General features: G+C 37.3%; 1 pseudogene; it reads right to left on the bottom strand.

The window, feature by feature from the left end:
* Nucleotides 1–13,304: 13,304 nt before the first annotated feature.
* On the bottom strand, nt 13,305–14,317 carry LOC149496908 (uncharacterized; annotated as a pseudogene).
* Between the last annotated feature and the right edge of the window lie 3,081 nt (nt 14,318–17,398).

Below are 17,398 nucleotides of genomic sequence, written 5' to 3'. Positions count from 1 at the left end.
AAGCCTCCGGAATGAGAAAAAAAGCACACGGGTCGATGTGCCCGCCCTCAGGGGTGGGCACGCCAGCCCCCCTCAAGGGCGGTGCAGCCCGCACTCAAGGGAGGGCACGCCTGCCCTGGAGGGCGGGCATGCCCGCCCTCAAGGGGCAGCACGCTCGCCCCCAAGGGGCTGGCACGCCCGCCCTCGAGACCGCCCTCGGGTCTCCTTTTTTCCTATAAAATTGTCCCCGGGGCCTCCGTTTTTACTGACTCAGTCTGTGTTGACGGACGCTCCTTCTCCCCTACGCTCCTTGCGATTCTTTACTGCTTTTCTGCATTTTAATTTAGCTTTATTGCTTTCTTGCTTTGCTATTTGGTCATTAAAATTAAATTAATTAATATTCCCTTAACGAGGAGCTTAACCTGGAGTTAAGAAGTGGTCGTCGATTAAATCAGGTACATGAACTAAACTCTGCCTATTTAATTTTAGGACTTCATGCATGCTTCTCTTCTACTCCTAATAATTCTACAACTGCATAAATGCATTCACATCATCATTAGGCAAATAAATTGCCTCAATTAATTAAGCTCAGGCTAACATGCCCGGTTAATCAATAATCGTGGTATTAAAGCCTAAAATCTGACAATATTGGCCAAAAAAAAAGCCTAGTTAATCAATAACTACGGCTTAATTGCCTTTATTTCGAACAAATCTGGCTTAAGTCCAATTAATCAATAATTGTGGCTAAATAGCCTTAATTAATCACGTTCTTTTGGCAATAAAATTGCCTACATTGCAGTTCAATTAATTACTTTTGGCAAACAAATTGCCTATAAGTAAGATTAATTATTCTTTTAGCGACAAATCGCTTAAATTGAATTTTTGGCAAAATGCCTTAGAATTAATCAATCTTTTGGCTAAAAGCCTTCAAACAATCATTTTAGCGACAATCGCCTAAATCACATCAACTTTTGGCAAAAATTGCCTAAATCAATTCATTTTGGCTAAAAGCCTTAAATCAGTCATTTTGGCGACAAACGCCCAAATCAATCAAACTTTTGGCAACAAATTGCCTAAATCTTTTGGCTAAACGCTTTCCAATACCAACTTTTGACACAAATGCCTTAATCACTTTCGCGACAAATCGCCTAACCAATTTTTGGCAATAATCTACTCTGTCACGTTCAGCGAGGATTTTGCATCATGAGCAGCGGGGGACTAGAGTGAAGGCAACTGCCTTCAAACTTGCTTTTGTCGCCACAATTTATATGCTTTGGAAATGTCGGAATGAGATGTACTTTGAAGGAAAAAAATTCTCCATGAGAGACATTTTTGTTAAGATCCAAATTGTGGTTTATCGGATTTTATATAAAATTTTCCCTACGATTGCTATCGAGTTTTGAGACCTACCTGTTTTGGTCTCCTCTTTTGTACCACTGATTTTCTTGTTCTTGTGGTGTCTATTATTGTTGGGGTATGCCCCTCCTATTGATGTATATTCTCACTCTGGGTTCTAATATATCTTTACATTTTATCAAAAAAAAAAAAAAATTTTTGGCAATAAATTGCCTAAATCAATTTATTTCGGCTAAAAGCCTTAAAATCAATCAATTTTGGCGACAATCGCCTAAATCACAACATTTTTGGCAACAATTGCCTGAATTAATCTTTTTGGCTAAAAGCCATTAAAATCAACATTTTTGGCATCAAATGCCTAAAAATCAATTTTCAGGCAGAATGCCTAAACAAAATGCACAAAGCGTACACACACTCATGCATAAAGCATACCCGTTCAAAGCCCTTCAAAAAAGGCCTATCGAACTACGTCGACTTTGATCTTCCATTCAAACGGAAGTACGTAGGCACGTTTGGGATTTAACCCCGAGCAGCAAGTCAAAATCACATTTCATTGATCTAAATCACATTAATCACCCTGCAAAGCATTCATTCATGGTTAGTTCATCAGCATGACATAGTCTCGGGATCCACCTCGGGTTCGTAGACCATGCCTTAACCATTTGGGTTAATTAATCTAGCATTTAGGTTAATTAAAAATTGGAGTCACTTAGGGTTTTTTCCTAGTTTACCCTAAAATAGTTAAACAAGGTGGCGACTCATACATTCACGTGCATTTCTGCCCTTAGTCACATGCATTCATATGCTATGATGTTTGGGGAGGGGTTCACAACCGACACCCACTTAGCCATCTTACTGTCAAGAACCGGCCTCTCCATAAGGAATTTCAAGGGGTTCGATTCAGAAATAACGTATGTGGTGTAGGACGAGAGGTAGTGCTGCAGCTTTGTACAAGCCCAAACTAGAGCCAGACACAACTTCTCTATCTTATTGTATTTTAGCTCGTAGTCTAGCATCCTTTTGCTGAGGTAATACACGGCATTTTCTACCCTTGTATCTTCCGCTTGTTGAGCTAGCATTGCACCCATCGCTTCTTCTATCACTGATAGGTACAATAGCAAAGGCTTTCCTAGCCTTGGTGGCTGTAAAATTGGCGGGGATAACAGATATTGCTTGACTTGGTCGAAAGCTTTCTGACAATCCTCATTCCATTTGATGGCTACTCCTTTCCTGAGTAATTTGAAAATCGGACCACAAGTATTGGCCAATTGATTGATGAACCGGCTGATGTACTGTAGCCTTCCCAAGAAACCCCGAACTTCTTTTTCCGTCTTCGGTGCTGGCATTTCCAGAATGGCTTTGGCTTTTGAAGGGTCAATCTCTATGCCCTTCCGACTGACCATATGCCCCAGAAATACTCCGGATGTAGCTCCAAACAGACATTTTGCCGGGTTGAGCTTTAAATTGTACTTTCGAAGTCTAAGGAAGAACTTCTCAAGTGCTGTTGTATGTTCTTCAACTGTTTTTGATTTAACAACCATATCGTCCACATACACTTCTACTTCTTTGTGAATCATGTCATGGAAGATGGTCATTGCCATTCTTTGATAGGTCGCCCCGGCATTTTTGAGCCCAAAAGGCATAACCTTGTAGCAGTAGGTTCCCCACTCCGTGATGAATGCCGTTTTCTCTTTGTCTGGCAAATGCATCATTATTTGATTGTATCCGACAGCAAGATCGGTCAAGGAGACCATCTCGTGTCCAGCCATTCGGTCCACCAACAAGTCAATATGCGGCAGAGGGAAGTCGTCCTTCGGACATGCTTTATTCAAATCCCGGTAATCCACACACATTCTGACTTTGCCATCTTTCTTCGGCACCGGCACAATATTTGCTAACCACGTCGGGTAGGCAATGGGTTCTATGAACTTATTCTCCAGTTGCTTGGCTACTTCCTCCTTGATTTTCAAGGACCATTCTGTTTTCAGTCTTCTTAGCTTCTGTTTTACCGGCTTAGCCTCAGGGTATACTGGAATCTTATGCACCGCTATTGCCGAGTCAATTCCCGTGATGTCACTTGCCTTCCACATGAAGCAATCGGCAAACTTCTTCAAGCATTCAATGACCTGTTCCCTATTCACACAGTCAGATGCAATGTATGTATGTTCATTTTCTTCTTTGCCAATTATTATCTTTTCTTTTTCATTTTTTATTTCATTTATTTGATTTTCATTATTTTTGCTTGGAAATGCTTGGAAAGATAGACACGCGGGGTAGCCAATAATTTGCAAGCTCTTATTGATTAGGACGGAATCGTCCTCAAAAATTACATCAAATTTGAAGTCTAGATTTTCTAAATCCGACATAGACGACTCAGAATTGGAACTGGACTCTGACTCGGTTTCAGACTCGGGGTCAGACTCAGACTCAGTACAGGACTTGATTACAGACTTTGACTCTAGGTTTGACTCGAGAGGGGGTTTATCAGCAGCGCGCTCCTCCTCGGCATACCAGTTGGTGAGAGGCCCTTTGTACGGCTTGATCAGGCTCAGCAGGTCTTGGTTCCCATCATTTCCTGTAATGACCGCAATCTCGTCAAAGAGACTGGGCTGCATGAAGTCTTCCACTTCCAGTTCAGTTATTGTTTCGGGCTTGTTGCCCCAGACATGAGAAAATATTTCTAACCCAGGCAGCATCTTCTTAGCAGTCGGGCAGTAAAATGGCTCTTGGAAGCCACGATAAGGAATCGTTTCTCCCAGTTTGCAGAAGTGACCATTCAAAGTCAAAAAGTATGGCCGCATCTGTGTCTTTCTCCTTCTTCTCCTGGTCCTTCCAGCCAGGTCTTCATCAGTGGGCTCATATCCTAGCCCAAAAGTCCCTTTATTCACTGGACATTCCCAAGCTTGCAGTGCGGGGTATGTCTTTCCGGACCTTGCCATAACCATTCCTGGCAGGTAGGACATTCTCAGCATCAAAGGCACTATGCAGTTTATTTGCATCATCCCGAAATCAGAGAGAATTCGAGAGTTTGCAGTCTTTCCTTCTATGAACTGCACAGTGTCATATTGAAATCCCGAGAGGGGCAAATTGGCATTTTCAGGGTTGACCTCAAAGAGAGGCTGGCCCTTTGGCTTCTAGTTGTACCATGAGATTTTGGATGTCAGCAAGTGATGCCATTGGTGCAGTTGGTGAAGCTGGTGAGGTTGGTGAAGCTGGTGAGGTTGGTGATAGCACTGTAGGTGTGACTGGAACTTGGATAGGCACTCGAACAGTGGGTACCTGTAAGTATAAGGGTAATTGGATTGGGGTATAGTGGTTCGTGTATCAGGGTAGCTGATGCGAGGTAGATCGACTCTTTGTCCAACTGTGCATGACTAAAAAAACAAAAGAATATTTTGTATTCTTTTTGTGTTTATTCAATGTTTATGATATGTCGTGAATGCACAGAACAACACGTCATAATCCGTTTTAATGAGATGCTTCAAGCATTGGGTACATACAGCCCTAAAGGATAGGTACTATAGGCTATGACACAAATAGAAAATAGGCTTATAAAGGGACCCTTGAACCTTGAGCATGGATATACCTAACCACATGTGAAACAAGGAGTTTCGCGTGGGTCCGACAGTACGCATACTCATGGGCCACCCACAAAAGGATTAGGGATGGTTTGCGGTAACAGGGAGGACGCTTTGGCTGTCCGTCGGCATAATCAAGGAGACCTGCCAATCAGCGCTACTTGCTATCCAGACTCAGAAATTTGAACAGGAGAGAAGAAATTCATTTGAAATTCATTTTTTATGCAATGGAGAAAAGGATTCTCAATTCGTGCAAATAAATAAACAAATTTAAATGATTTAAAGTAAATTTCAATTAGGTCCAAATTCTCCTTATTAAGCATTCTTAAAGAAAGAATACTTAATCTTTGTTGGGGTACCCTGCAAAACAAAGTATAGTAAAATAATACCCTGAAGAAGGGCCAGTTAGTTTACACAACAATCGTAGTCCACTTTATGCAAAATGATTACATAACTCCCCAGCAGAGTCGTCGAACTGTGAACCCCTTCCCCAAATATTGGCATATAATGAATATGACTAAGGGAAGAAATGCACGTGAATGTGTGAGTCACCACCTTGTTTAATTATTTTAGGGTAAACTAGGAAAAAACCCTAAGGTGACTCCAATTTTAATTAACCTAATTACTAGATTAATTATCCCAATGTTTAAGGCACAATCTACGAACCCGAGGTGGATCCCGAGACTATGTCATGCTGATGAACTAACCAATGAATGAATGCTTTGCAAGGTAAATGATGTAATTGGACAAATGAAATGTTTAAGTGATTTCGACTTGCTGCTCAGGGTTAAATCCCAAACGTGCCTACGTACTTCCGTTTGAATGGAAGATCAAAGTCGACGTAGTTCGATAAGCCTTTTTTAAAGGGCTTTGAAGGGGGTATGCTTAATGCATGAGTGTGTATATGCTTCGTGCATTTTGTTTAGGCATTTTGCCAAAGAATTGATTGATTTGATTAGGTGTTTGTCGCCAAAAGTGTTGATTTAAGGCTTTTAGCCAAAAAGATTGATTTAGGCAATTTATTGCCAAAAGTTGATGTGATTTAGGCAATTTGTTTGCCAAAAGTGATTATTTGAAGGCTTTTAGCCAAAATGGGTTGATTTAGGCAATTTGTTTGCCAAAAGTGTTAATTGGGCGATTGTCGCCAAAATGATTGATTTAAGGCTTTTAGCCAAAAGATTGATTAATTCAAGGCATTTTGCCAAAAATTGATGTATAATTTAGGCAATTTGTTGCCAAAATGTGATTGATTAAACTGTAGGCAATTTGTTGCCAAAAAACGTGATTGATTAAGGCTTTTAGCCACAATTATTGATTAATTGGACTTTTAGCTGAACTTATTCGAAATAAAGGCAATTACACCGTAGTTATTAATTAACTAGGCTTTTTAGCCAGTATGTTCGGAGTTTGGCATGAATACCACGATTATTGATTAACCGGGCATTTTAGCCTAAACTTATTTACTTAAGGCAATTTGCTACCAAAATGACGATGGTGCGAATGCAGTTTAGAGTTTAGAGTAGAAGAGAATATGCACAGAATGCTGAAATTAAATGGGCAGAGTTTCGTTATTACCTGAGTTAAACGGCGGCCGCTTCTTAGCTTCAGTTTGAAAATTCCAGATTAAGCTCCCCGTTTCAGGGAATATTGATTAAAATTAATTCAATTAAGTGACCAAGTATCACAACAGCATAATAAAACCTACACTAAATGCAGAAAACCAGTAAAAGAACCGCAAGGAGCGTAGGGGAGAAGAGAGCGTCCGTCAACACAGACTGAGTGAGTAAAACTGTCGATTCGGGGCTGATTTATAGGGAAAACCCGGGCTGGAGGGCGGGCGCCGCCGCCGCCGTGTCCGGCGGTTGCCGCCGCCGTGGTCACCGCCGCCGTGGCCGGCGGACTTGCTAGTTTTTCATTCCAAAGTCTTTTTCGGGAGTTCCGTACCTCCAAAAAATATTCCGGGACCAGTTCTGCGATCCTCGCAATTTTTCGGACGTTTCAAGTACCATATTGGCGTACTTTCAATGAACTTTCCGAACGTCCTCCAGTCCGGCCGGACTGTTTGCAGTCTATGAAAACAGGCTTTTTGAGCCTCAAAATTTGAGTATTCACAACTAGTCATGGACATATTTATACCCGTCCATTAATTCCAACATCTCCCACTCGCACAAGACTAGACTTGACCTATATATAGCTGGACATCATACTTAGCAGATAGACTAAGCGACCATCATACTTCGAGAGTTCTCTACTATACACTTGTTAGAGATATATAGCATCTCAAAAAAAAAAAAAATGGAAAACTCTTTAGAGTAGAAAAGTATGCATTACCCCAGATTATTTATTACATTTATTGTCAGCATTGATCTCATAACATATTTCATTTTCATAATTATTTTTACTTATAAATATAATTGGTCGACCTGTGAACACGAAACTTAAATGTGACTGGAAAATAATCTTCCCTTCAAATTAATTTTCTCGATCATAATTCAACTCGCTTTTCTAGAAATGCCCCATACAATCGCGTCAATCATGATTTTTGGCAACACTCTAAGATAGAAATCTCTGAATTATATTTCAAGAATCAGTCAAAAGTCATAAGGGTACTAGTTTAGAGAACTATTATTCTCAAAGAGTCTCACATAACCAACATTTGAGATCACTTACATTGGCAACTCCTTTGGTCATCATCTCGCACATGTGGTATGACACACATGTCATAGTGTTATTATTTCTCCTTCCATACAGAGCGCATGTCTCCTAAAACATAGATTTAGTTTTCAACACTTTACAAATGATAATTCAAACATACTTAATGTATAACTTGAGTTCACTAGTCTACTTAATACACCTAAGAACTCACATATGGAGACTAAGATAGATTTGAGTATATTTACAAATAATTATATCCATCATAACATCATCATATTATACATCTCATTTCTCAAGAATGAGTCGACTTGTTCATTTTTAAGCACAAGCTCTCCTAATTATTACTTAGACAAATTTGCTTAAAAATACTCTTAACTTTGTTTATCACATAGATGAACAAAGAAGATTATCCATGTGAGGAGGTCAATCATGTATCTGCCTAACATGCATTTAACAAATCAATAACAGTAAATGTATAAAAAACATTCACACTCATGTATGTATAAAATAATCAACATGTCTTATTATTAATAAACAATGTGAAAAATGTCATAAGGCTAAAAAAAATATTTAACATTTAGTCCTTGAGATTTTGTATGTCCTCTGAATACATCTCTAGGCATAGGTTTGGTCAATGGGTCTGCCACTATTTCACGCATAGATATGTATTTCATATTCACCTCTTTGCGTGTAACCATGTCTCTCATAAAATTGCATTTTATATCAATATGCTTAGTCTTGCAATGAAATTTTGGATCCTTAGTGTAAGCTATTGCTTCTTTACTATCACGGTTAATTACAACTGTTTCACTAATAGCACCAATATGCAAATGTTTCAAAAATCTTTCAACCAAACCGCTTCTTGTTCTCCAGCCGAAAATGCTATAAATTCAGCTTCCATTGTGGACAATGCTATACATGATTGTTTCTTGCTACTCCAAGATATGGCGCCATTGTTAAGTAAGAAAAAAAAAACCATAAGTGGATTTTCTCTCATTCGCATCTCATGCCCAATCGACATCTATATAGCCTCCCAATTGCAAATTACCACCTTGATAACACAATGAATAGTCCGCAGTACCTTTACGATATCTCAATATCCTTTTAACTGCTCTCCAATGTGTTGGACCTGGATTGGATTGATATCTGCTTACCATTCCAATTGCAAAACAAATATTAGGTCTTGTACACATCATTGCATAAATCAGAATTCCAACCGCATTTGCATAAAGAACTCACTTCGTTTTATCTTGTTCTTCTAGATTCTAGGGGCATAATCCCGACTTAGGTTATCACCTTTGGCAATAGGGTATCTATTGGTTTACAGTCACATATATTGAATCGTTTAGGAACATTCAGAATGTGTGCCTCTTGTGAAAAAGAACAATTTTCTCAAACGATCCCATGAAATCTTAACTCCAAGGATATATGTAGCTTCACCCATGTCCTTCATTTCAAAGATGGGCAATAACCAAGCTTTGACATGAGTCAGATACTCTAAGTCATTTATAGTTATTAATATGTCATCAACATATAATGACATAATGATAAATTTTTTGTTTGATCTTTTTGTGTAAACACAATGATCTTCGTCAATCATAGAAAAACCATTCAACATGATTGTTCTATGAAAACGAATATACTATTTTCTAAAAGACTACTTAAGACCATAGATTGACCTCATCAATCTACAAACCTTGCGTTCTTGGCCTTCTTTGACGAAACCTATTAGTTGTACCATATAGATTTTCTCATCCAATTCTCCATTGAGAAAAGCAATCTTTACATCCATTTGATGTAATTTTAGATCAAGATTTACTACAATTGCCAAAATTAACCTTATAGAAGTAAACCTCATAATAGGAGAAAAACTTTCTTCACAGTTAATTCTTTCCTACTGGGTATACCCCTTTGCAACAAGACGGGCCTTATACCTCTCAATGCTACCATCAACTTTATATTTGATTTTGGGAACTCACTTATTCCCAATAGCTTTACACCCTTTTGGAAGATCTACCAGTTGCCAAACCTGGTTTGAGATCATAGGCTCCATCTCCTCTTCCATTGTGTTTATCCATTTATCCTTGGTAGGACATGAGAATACCTCTTTGACACTCTTTGTGAGACAATACAGGTTATGGAGGCAAAGCAAGTGAAAATGAGAAAATGTCCGGTTATGGAAATTTATAGACTATTTAGCTTTTAATTAAAATATGGGCTGAAACACTTGCTAAATTAATTAAAATCCATTTGAGCTGGTTTAGTGTTCATTTTGAGCCTACATATATACATGGGAAATTTTATGGAGTAATGACATCATGGGGCCTATTTTGGCAATTTTGAAGTTTTTAGGCTTTTAGCTCAAAACTCGTTTTGAGGTCCATATATTTAGGTTGGACAGCCGATTTGGGCTTATTTTGGATCACTAGAACTTAAAGAGACAAGAAGGTCAAAGATGAAGAGTCAAGGGAGCTATAGAAGTTGGAGAGCTATCCACACTTTATGGCTTTACTTATTGTTTTAATTTTTATTTACTTACTTTGTACACCCCTACTCTATATAAAGGGATTAGCTTTCTTTGTTTTGAGATTGAATTTTGGATAATTTCAAATTAAAGAAAGTGAGGTTATGCCTTCATTTATCTTTCTGCATAAGGTATTGTCTGGATTGTAATTGATTTGTTCAATTGCTATTCAGATTCAATTCTTATTTCTTATGTTTTTGAACATCTAATTCAAATTGGGTGTAAATGGGATATTCTGGAATTTTCTCTTTAAGTTCTTTTGAGTTGAGTTCTTAGGTATGAGAACAAATCAAAATCATGATTGCTTGGGGGTTAATTTTGCTGGTTCAAATTGGTGGAGAGTTCTGAGTTCCATGCTGATCTTGGGTTCCGTATCATTTGGTGTCAAAGCTTGAGTGGCAAAAGGCAGGAGTGTGTTAGCTTAAAAGAGGGTAAAAGCCAGGATTTTGAGTGAAACACGAGTCCATATTACAAGAGTAAACATGTAAGGGAGTGTTTTGTGAGGAGTGAAAATCTATTTTGTTTGTTGTTAAATTTCAAAAAAAGAAAAAAAAAAAAGAAAAAGAAGTCAAAAGAAACAATATGGATTTCCAGACAATCATGCTACTAGGATTTGAAAGTGTAGATGAGCAACTTGATGGTATCAATAGCAAACTAGACAATTAGATTTTACAAATCAAGAAGTTAAAAGGACAAGCTACTCATCAGGATACATTTGAAGATAATATAAAGGAAATAAAAGAAATTTATTTCTGAATTTTCCATTTATTGTAATATTTATCTTGAAAATTCGCACATAGTGGAATGTGAGTTGGGAACGGGTGAGGAAATTAAAATTGCTACTGATAATGATGATTGTGCGACAACAGATAAATCATTATCGAACCTTATGATTCAAGGACGAATCATATTGAAAGGGGAGGAATGATACAATACAGGTTATGGAGGCAAAGCAAGTGAAAATGAGAAAATGTTCGGTTATAGAAATTGATAGACTATTTGGGCTTTCAATTAAAATATGGGCTGAAATACTTGCTAAATTAATTAAAATACATTTGAGCTGGTTTAGAGTTCATTTTGGGCCCACATATATACATGGGAAATTTTATGGAGTAATGACATCATTGGGCCTATTTTGGCAATTTTGAAGTTTTAGGGCTTTTAGATCAAAACTCATTTTGAGGTCCATATATTTAGGTTGGATAGCCCATTTGGGCTTATTTTGAATCATTAGAACTTGAAGAGATAAGAAGGTCATAGATGAAGAGTCAAGAGAGCTATAGAAGTTGAAGAGCTATCCATTTTATGGCTTTAATTTTTATTTACTTACTTTGTACACCCCTACTCTATATAAAGGGATTAGCTTTCTTTGTTTTGAGATTGAATTTTGGATAATTTCAAATTAATGAAAGTGAGGTTTTTCCTTCTTTTATCTTTATACATAAGGTGTTGTTTGGATTGTAATTGATTTGTTCAATTGTTATTCAGATTCAATACCTATTTCTTATGTTTTTGAACATCTAATTCAAATTGGGTTTAAAGGGGATATTCTGGGATTTTCTCTCTAAGTTCTTTTGAGTTGAGTTCTTAGTTATAAGAACAAATCAAAATCATGATTGCTTGAGGGTTAATTCTGCTTGTTCAAATTGGTGGAGAGTTATAAGTTCCATGTTGATCTTAGGGTTCCATATCACTTTGGTTCCTCTTCATCTTGTGGTGTAATCATAAAAACTTCATTAATACCTTCGACCTCAAAACATCGGCAACGAATGTTTTCCACGATTACTACGTCGTAATTGAGATTTTTGAGGAACATTTTTCCTCAAGATCCATAAGACTCCCACTCAAACTAGGATTCACTAATATCCCGGTAGGACTTGGATCTATACTCCCACTTGGACCAGGATCACTCTCATTCGGACTTGTCAGTGGGTATGGGTCATCCACCAATATCCTCCAACTCGAAGGAAGTGATCCAACTGAGTCCTAATCTAAGGTCCCAAAAAGAGAAAGAGTATGATGTAATTCATTTTGTTTAGGAAAATTGTTCTTTAAGAACATGACATCTCATGATTCAAATTCAGTTATACCTCCATTTTCATGCTCACCTATGAAAACACATCCTTTTGATTTTTCAGAATATCTCACAAAGATACTCTTTTTACCTCTCAGGCCTAATTTCCCATATTTATGAGAAGTATCATGAACATAGGCGGCGCATCCCTAAGGTTTTAGGATCCTTAAGTCAGGTACTCTACCTTTCCATAACTCATATGGTGTGGAAGTGATTGAGTTTGTGGGTGCACGATTAAGCACATAGGTGGCTGTTAGCAAAGCATCACCCCAAAAGGCAAATTTGCTTGAGACATCATTGACCTAACCATTTCAAGAAGCGTTCGATTTTTTCTTTCCGCTACACCATTTTGTTGCGGTGTCCTTGGAATAGTCAAATGATGTCCTATTCCTATTTCATCACATAATTGTCTGAACTAATCAGACAAATATTTCCAACCACAGTCAGTTCTTAATGCTTTAATTTTCTTGTCTAATTAATTCTCAACCAAGTTGATATAATTCTTAAAGCATTTTAAAGCTTCAGATTTATGTGAAATCAAGTAGACGTAAACAAAACGTGTATAATCATCTATAAAAGTGATGAAATAATAATCTCCATGTCATGTCCTTACATTCATTGGACCAAAAACGTCAGAATGAATTAATTGCAATGATATGTTGGCTTTAGTTCCTTTGCCAAATGGTTTTCCTGTTGTTTTCTTGCTAGACAATATTCACAGATAGATAAATTCTACCTTATTCATATTAGCTAAAAGACCTACTTTTACTAAAGGATCCATTCTTTGTTGACCAATATGGCCAAGTCTAGCATACCAAATATTCACATCATTCTCATAATTTTGTGAATTTATAAAAAGGGAAAAACTAACATTGGAATTCGTACCTTGAACAATATCCAAAATAAGAAAATTATCCAAAATATAACTAGAACCATAAAAACACTGTTCCCAAACACAAACGTACTAAATTATTATGGAAATGCCAGTTGAACCCTAGTCTAAGCAAGACAATAATTGTAATTAACTTTCATCGAATCTCTAGAGCATACAAGACAGTATGCAGGAGTAGGATTTGTCCACCATACAAAACTAATTTGCCTATGCCAATTCCCTTCACTTCAATGCGCGCATTATTTCCTACATAGATCCATCTTGTCCCAGCGGGCAAATGATGAAAATCCATGAAGGCTCTTGATCCCTCATCACATGGTCTGTTGCTCCCGAATCTGCAATCCACAAAGGATGGTACTCTGTTAGAAAAACAGAACTAGCAATAGAAATTTCGCTCACACATGAGTAAATAGGTTGTACCTTCTTAGGCACAATGCAGTCCTTAGTATAGTGGCCCTTATTGCCACAATTGAAACATTTGACCCTCCCAGTCTTTTTCTTCTTAGGACGCTTATTCTTTTTAGTTATATTTTGCTTAGTCCTCTTCGCCCTTTGAACCTTCTTTTCCTTGCCTTCTAAATTAAATCGCTTACGCTTCTAACCTATAGTCCCATGTGGACCAAATCCAACAACATGTGCCATTGCACTTGATTGCATAGTGTTAAGCCGATCAGCTTCAAGCTCTAAATGTCGTGAAGCATCATCAAAGGTGTTGATGGTCTCATTATGCGTTAGGTGCATCCTCATATGCTCCCAACTTTCAAGCAAGGAATGAATAACAGCTTGGATCTTTTATTCCTTGGTCAGTACATGACCAGCATCATATAACTCACTCATCATGTCGGACATCTTAAATGTCTCTTCATTGTATGTTTAGAACCCTTCTTATAGGTGTCGAACTTAATAGTGAGTGACCGACGTTTTGTGATAGACACACCGCCAAACTTGTTCCTTAAAGCTTCCCATAGATCCCTAACGAATTGAAAACTTTTTGAATTCCTTCATAATGTCATCATCATTGCACTTAGCAGTATGATACGTGCTAAGGAATTCTTGTTTTTTCCAAGCTACATAAGCTTCATGGTCCCACCTATGCTGAGGCATGTTGCCTTCTTCAGGTTGTTCCATAATTTGATTCAAAAGTTCAAGAGTCTCTTGCTCTTCCAGGACATATTGGATTTTGGCACTCCATATCTTATAGTTATCACTATTCAATTTGGTTCAAGTTCAGCAACTATACTCTTCGTAGCAGATGCCATTCGAATAGACACAAAATCTATATATATTGACAATATATACACGCTCTTATTAATATTTTATACATACATGACAGAATATTATTTTCACATTCAATTGGACATACTAAAAATACCTCACATCATACTTAGAGTCAAAAGGTTACTATGTTTCCAATCATTATCAATATATAACATGAGATAACATCAATATTGCAAAAATAGCAAAAAATAATAAATTAATTAATAAATAGCAATTACCCTAACCAAGTTCCATTGCAAACTATAAATAGAATAATTCTAATTTCATATTTCCAAAGAAATATGATAAAGTCATTCACAAAGAATCAATTATTAAAACCATTACTAACTAACCAATCTTGACATATTAAGATTTCCTAAAAAAGAACTAATGGATTTTTTTTTTTGAAAAAAAAAACTTATTACACAAATTTGCTCCTAACAGGAATGGACTCATTTAAAATCCTAGAAAGGTCCCATTGGCAATTTCTTTAGTTGTTGGGCCTAAGGCCTCCACCTTATAGCAGCCTTGCTATGAAGCCCACTCCTTCGGAGTCTGATTCCATTAACCAGACTTATCGGTTGGGGTTTTTGGGATCCCTAATATGGTCTTAATGATTAGTATCATGTTTTGAATTAAACAAATTTAGTATATACTGATGTTAAAAGTAAACACATGATCATATACCCATACATGATATGTAAAAGCGAATGGGTCGAATACCTACCTCTTGTAGCACAGCGGATTAACAACTTCTAGCCTTGTGTTATCAGTTTGCTGACCGTAGGAGCAATCACAATTAAACAAACTACTCATGTTGTCCATAATCTAAAAGCCCTTTCTATCTTTTGCGATGTGAATGAGAGGGTAGTTAGGTTTTTTCTAGAGAGCCTTTTTCTTTTACTATCCTTTTGTGATAACATAGCAGAGAACATGTTCTCCTTCTCCTTTTATTTAGTTGGATTACCACAGGTTGGAGTAATCCTTTAAAACTCAAAACTCTCTAAAATTGTAACCAACCAGGATTATATCTAAACTTATTTAAATATGCATAATAATAATTGGACACATTAATTATTTTTATTTGTTATTAATGGACCCGGGTTAAAAGAATTATAATGGGTGTACACATACCTGTCCATTAATTCCAACCTCTCGATGTCGAGCATCATAGCTTACTTACATTCTTTGTTGAGCTTTTAATAATTTTTTTCGCAAGGAAGAGAGTAGTTCATCACAAGATTGAAGAACAAGATCTAACTCAAATATGCTAGCACTTGCTGGGAAGTAAGAAAGCAAATGAGGAGGAGCCCTGCCGTATTGTTGGGAAAATACGCGGGGTTAGGGCTCAAAACACAAATAAACAATACGAGTGCAGGGAAAATAATAATAACTCTCAAATCAATATTTTTCCCTCTTTGTGTAAAGCAAATGGGCAACAATAATAAATTGTGGCAATAGTAATAATAATAATAGCCAAGCAAAATAATCGAAAATCATCAATGCACAACACACCAATTTTACGTGGAAAACCCTCCAAGGAGAAGGGAAAAACCAAGAGACCGTAGTCCACTTCAAAATCTTGCACTAATAAATTAATAGGCTACACATAGTTCCTCTCTAGATCAACTAGCTAGAGGCTACACAAATATTATCCAGGCACACCTTTGAATAATAGAAATATAATCATCGTTGGAACAGTGGATACAATAACAAATACAACAGACAAAGTAGTAGATCTCATCGGTTGAAAGAGCCAAACTAAGAATTAGATCCGTTCAGCTTCTAGAGCTTGGTGAGTAGAGCAACATATCAAAATTTCACCAAGATCGGGTAAAGATCAACTGTCTGGTTGGGGCAATTCAATTTAGTGCTTGGTTTTCTTTTCTTTCTCTCGCATCACTCTCTCTTGTTTTGTGCGGCATCACCTCATGCACACACTCACTGCTCTAATCACATATGCAACAACTGTATTTATATTACTCTCTTTCTTGCGCACGAAACACACACTTTTCACTTTTTATTTTACATATATATATATATATATATATATATATATATATATATTATGTTTATGGCGATGGAAACCCACTTGAATGGGACCACGCCAACAAATCTCCCCCTCACATTCAAGTGGGGAGGTTCGCGACTGCCCGCTATCTTCCTGTAAGCAATCAGCTTCTCCATAGGCAAGGCTTTAGTCATCAAATTAGAGCCATTATCATCTGTGCGTATTTTCTCAAGCTGAAATGATTTCATCTCTAGCGCATCTCAAATCCAGTAATACCTCACATCAATGTGCTTTGACCTGGAATTAAAGGTCGAGTTCTTACTAAGATGAATAGCGCTATGACTGTCATAGAATAACACATACTTCTCCTGTTAAAGGCTCAATTCCTATAGGAATTTCTTCATCCACAAGAGCTCCTTGCTGGCTTTTGTAATAGCAATATACTGAGCCTCAAAGGAAGAAAATGCAACACATTTCTACAACTTTGATTGCCAAGACACTGCTGCTCTTACAAAAGTCATCAAGTATCCAGTGGTGGATTTTCTAGAATCTACATCATTAGCCATGTCTACATCTGTGTATCCATCCAACACAAGTTTACCATCACCAAAGCATAAACATACTTTAGGAGTTCCTTTAGATACCTGAGAATCCATGTCAGTGCATTCCAATGCTCTTTACTTGGATTTGAGAGAAACCGACTAATGACACCAACAACATGATCAATATCTATCCTTGTGCATACCATGGCATGCATTAAACTACCAACTATGGATGCATAAAGCACTTTCTTAATCTCTTCTTTATCTTTCTTACTTGAAGGACACCAACTGGAACTTAACTTGAAGTGACCTGCAAGTGGAGAGCAAACTGGTTTTGCATTGCCCATGTTGAATCTATAGAGAACTTTCTCAATGTATGTCTCTTGAGACAACCACAACTTTCTATTCTTCTTGTCTTAAGAGATCTTCATTCCAAGAATCTATTTTTTCGGTCCCAAATCCTTCATTACAAAGGACTTGCCAAGATCCTTTTTCAAGCTATCAATTTTCTTAGCATCATGGCCCACAAT

Source organism: Jatropha curcas, chromosome 4 (assembly GCF_041381405.1).
Source record: "Jatropha curcas cultivar XTBG-Jc1 chromosome 4, XTBG_Jcur_1.0, whole genome shotgun sequence".
In the NCBI taxonomy this organism is placed as follows: Eukaryota; Viridiplantae; Streptophyta; class Magnoliopsida; order Malpighiales; family Euphorbiaceae; genus Jatropha; species Jatropha curcas.
The sequence above is the reverse complement of the archived record's forward strand: the minus strand, read 5'-3'. Positions and strand labels throughout refer to the sequence as shown.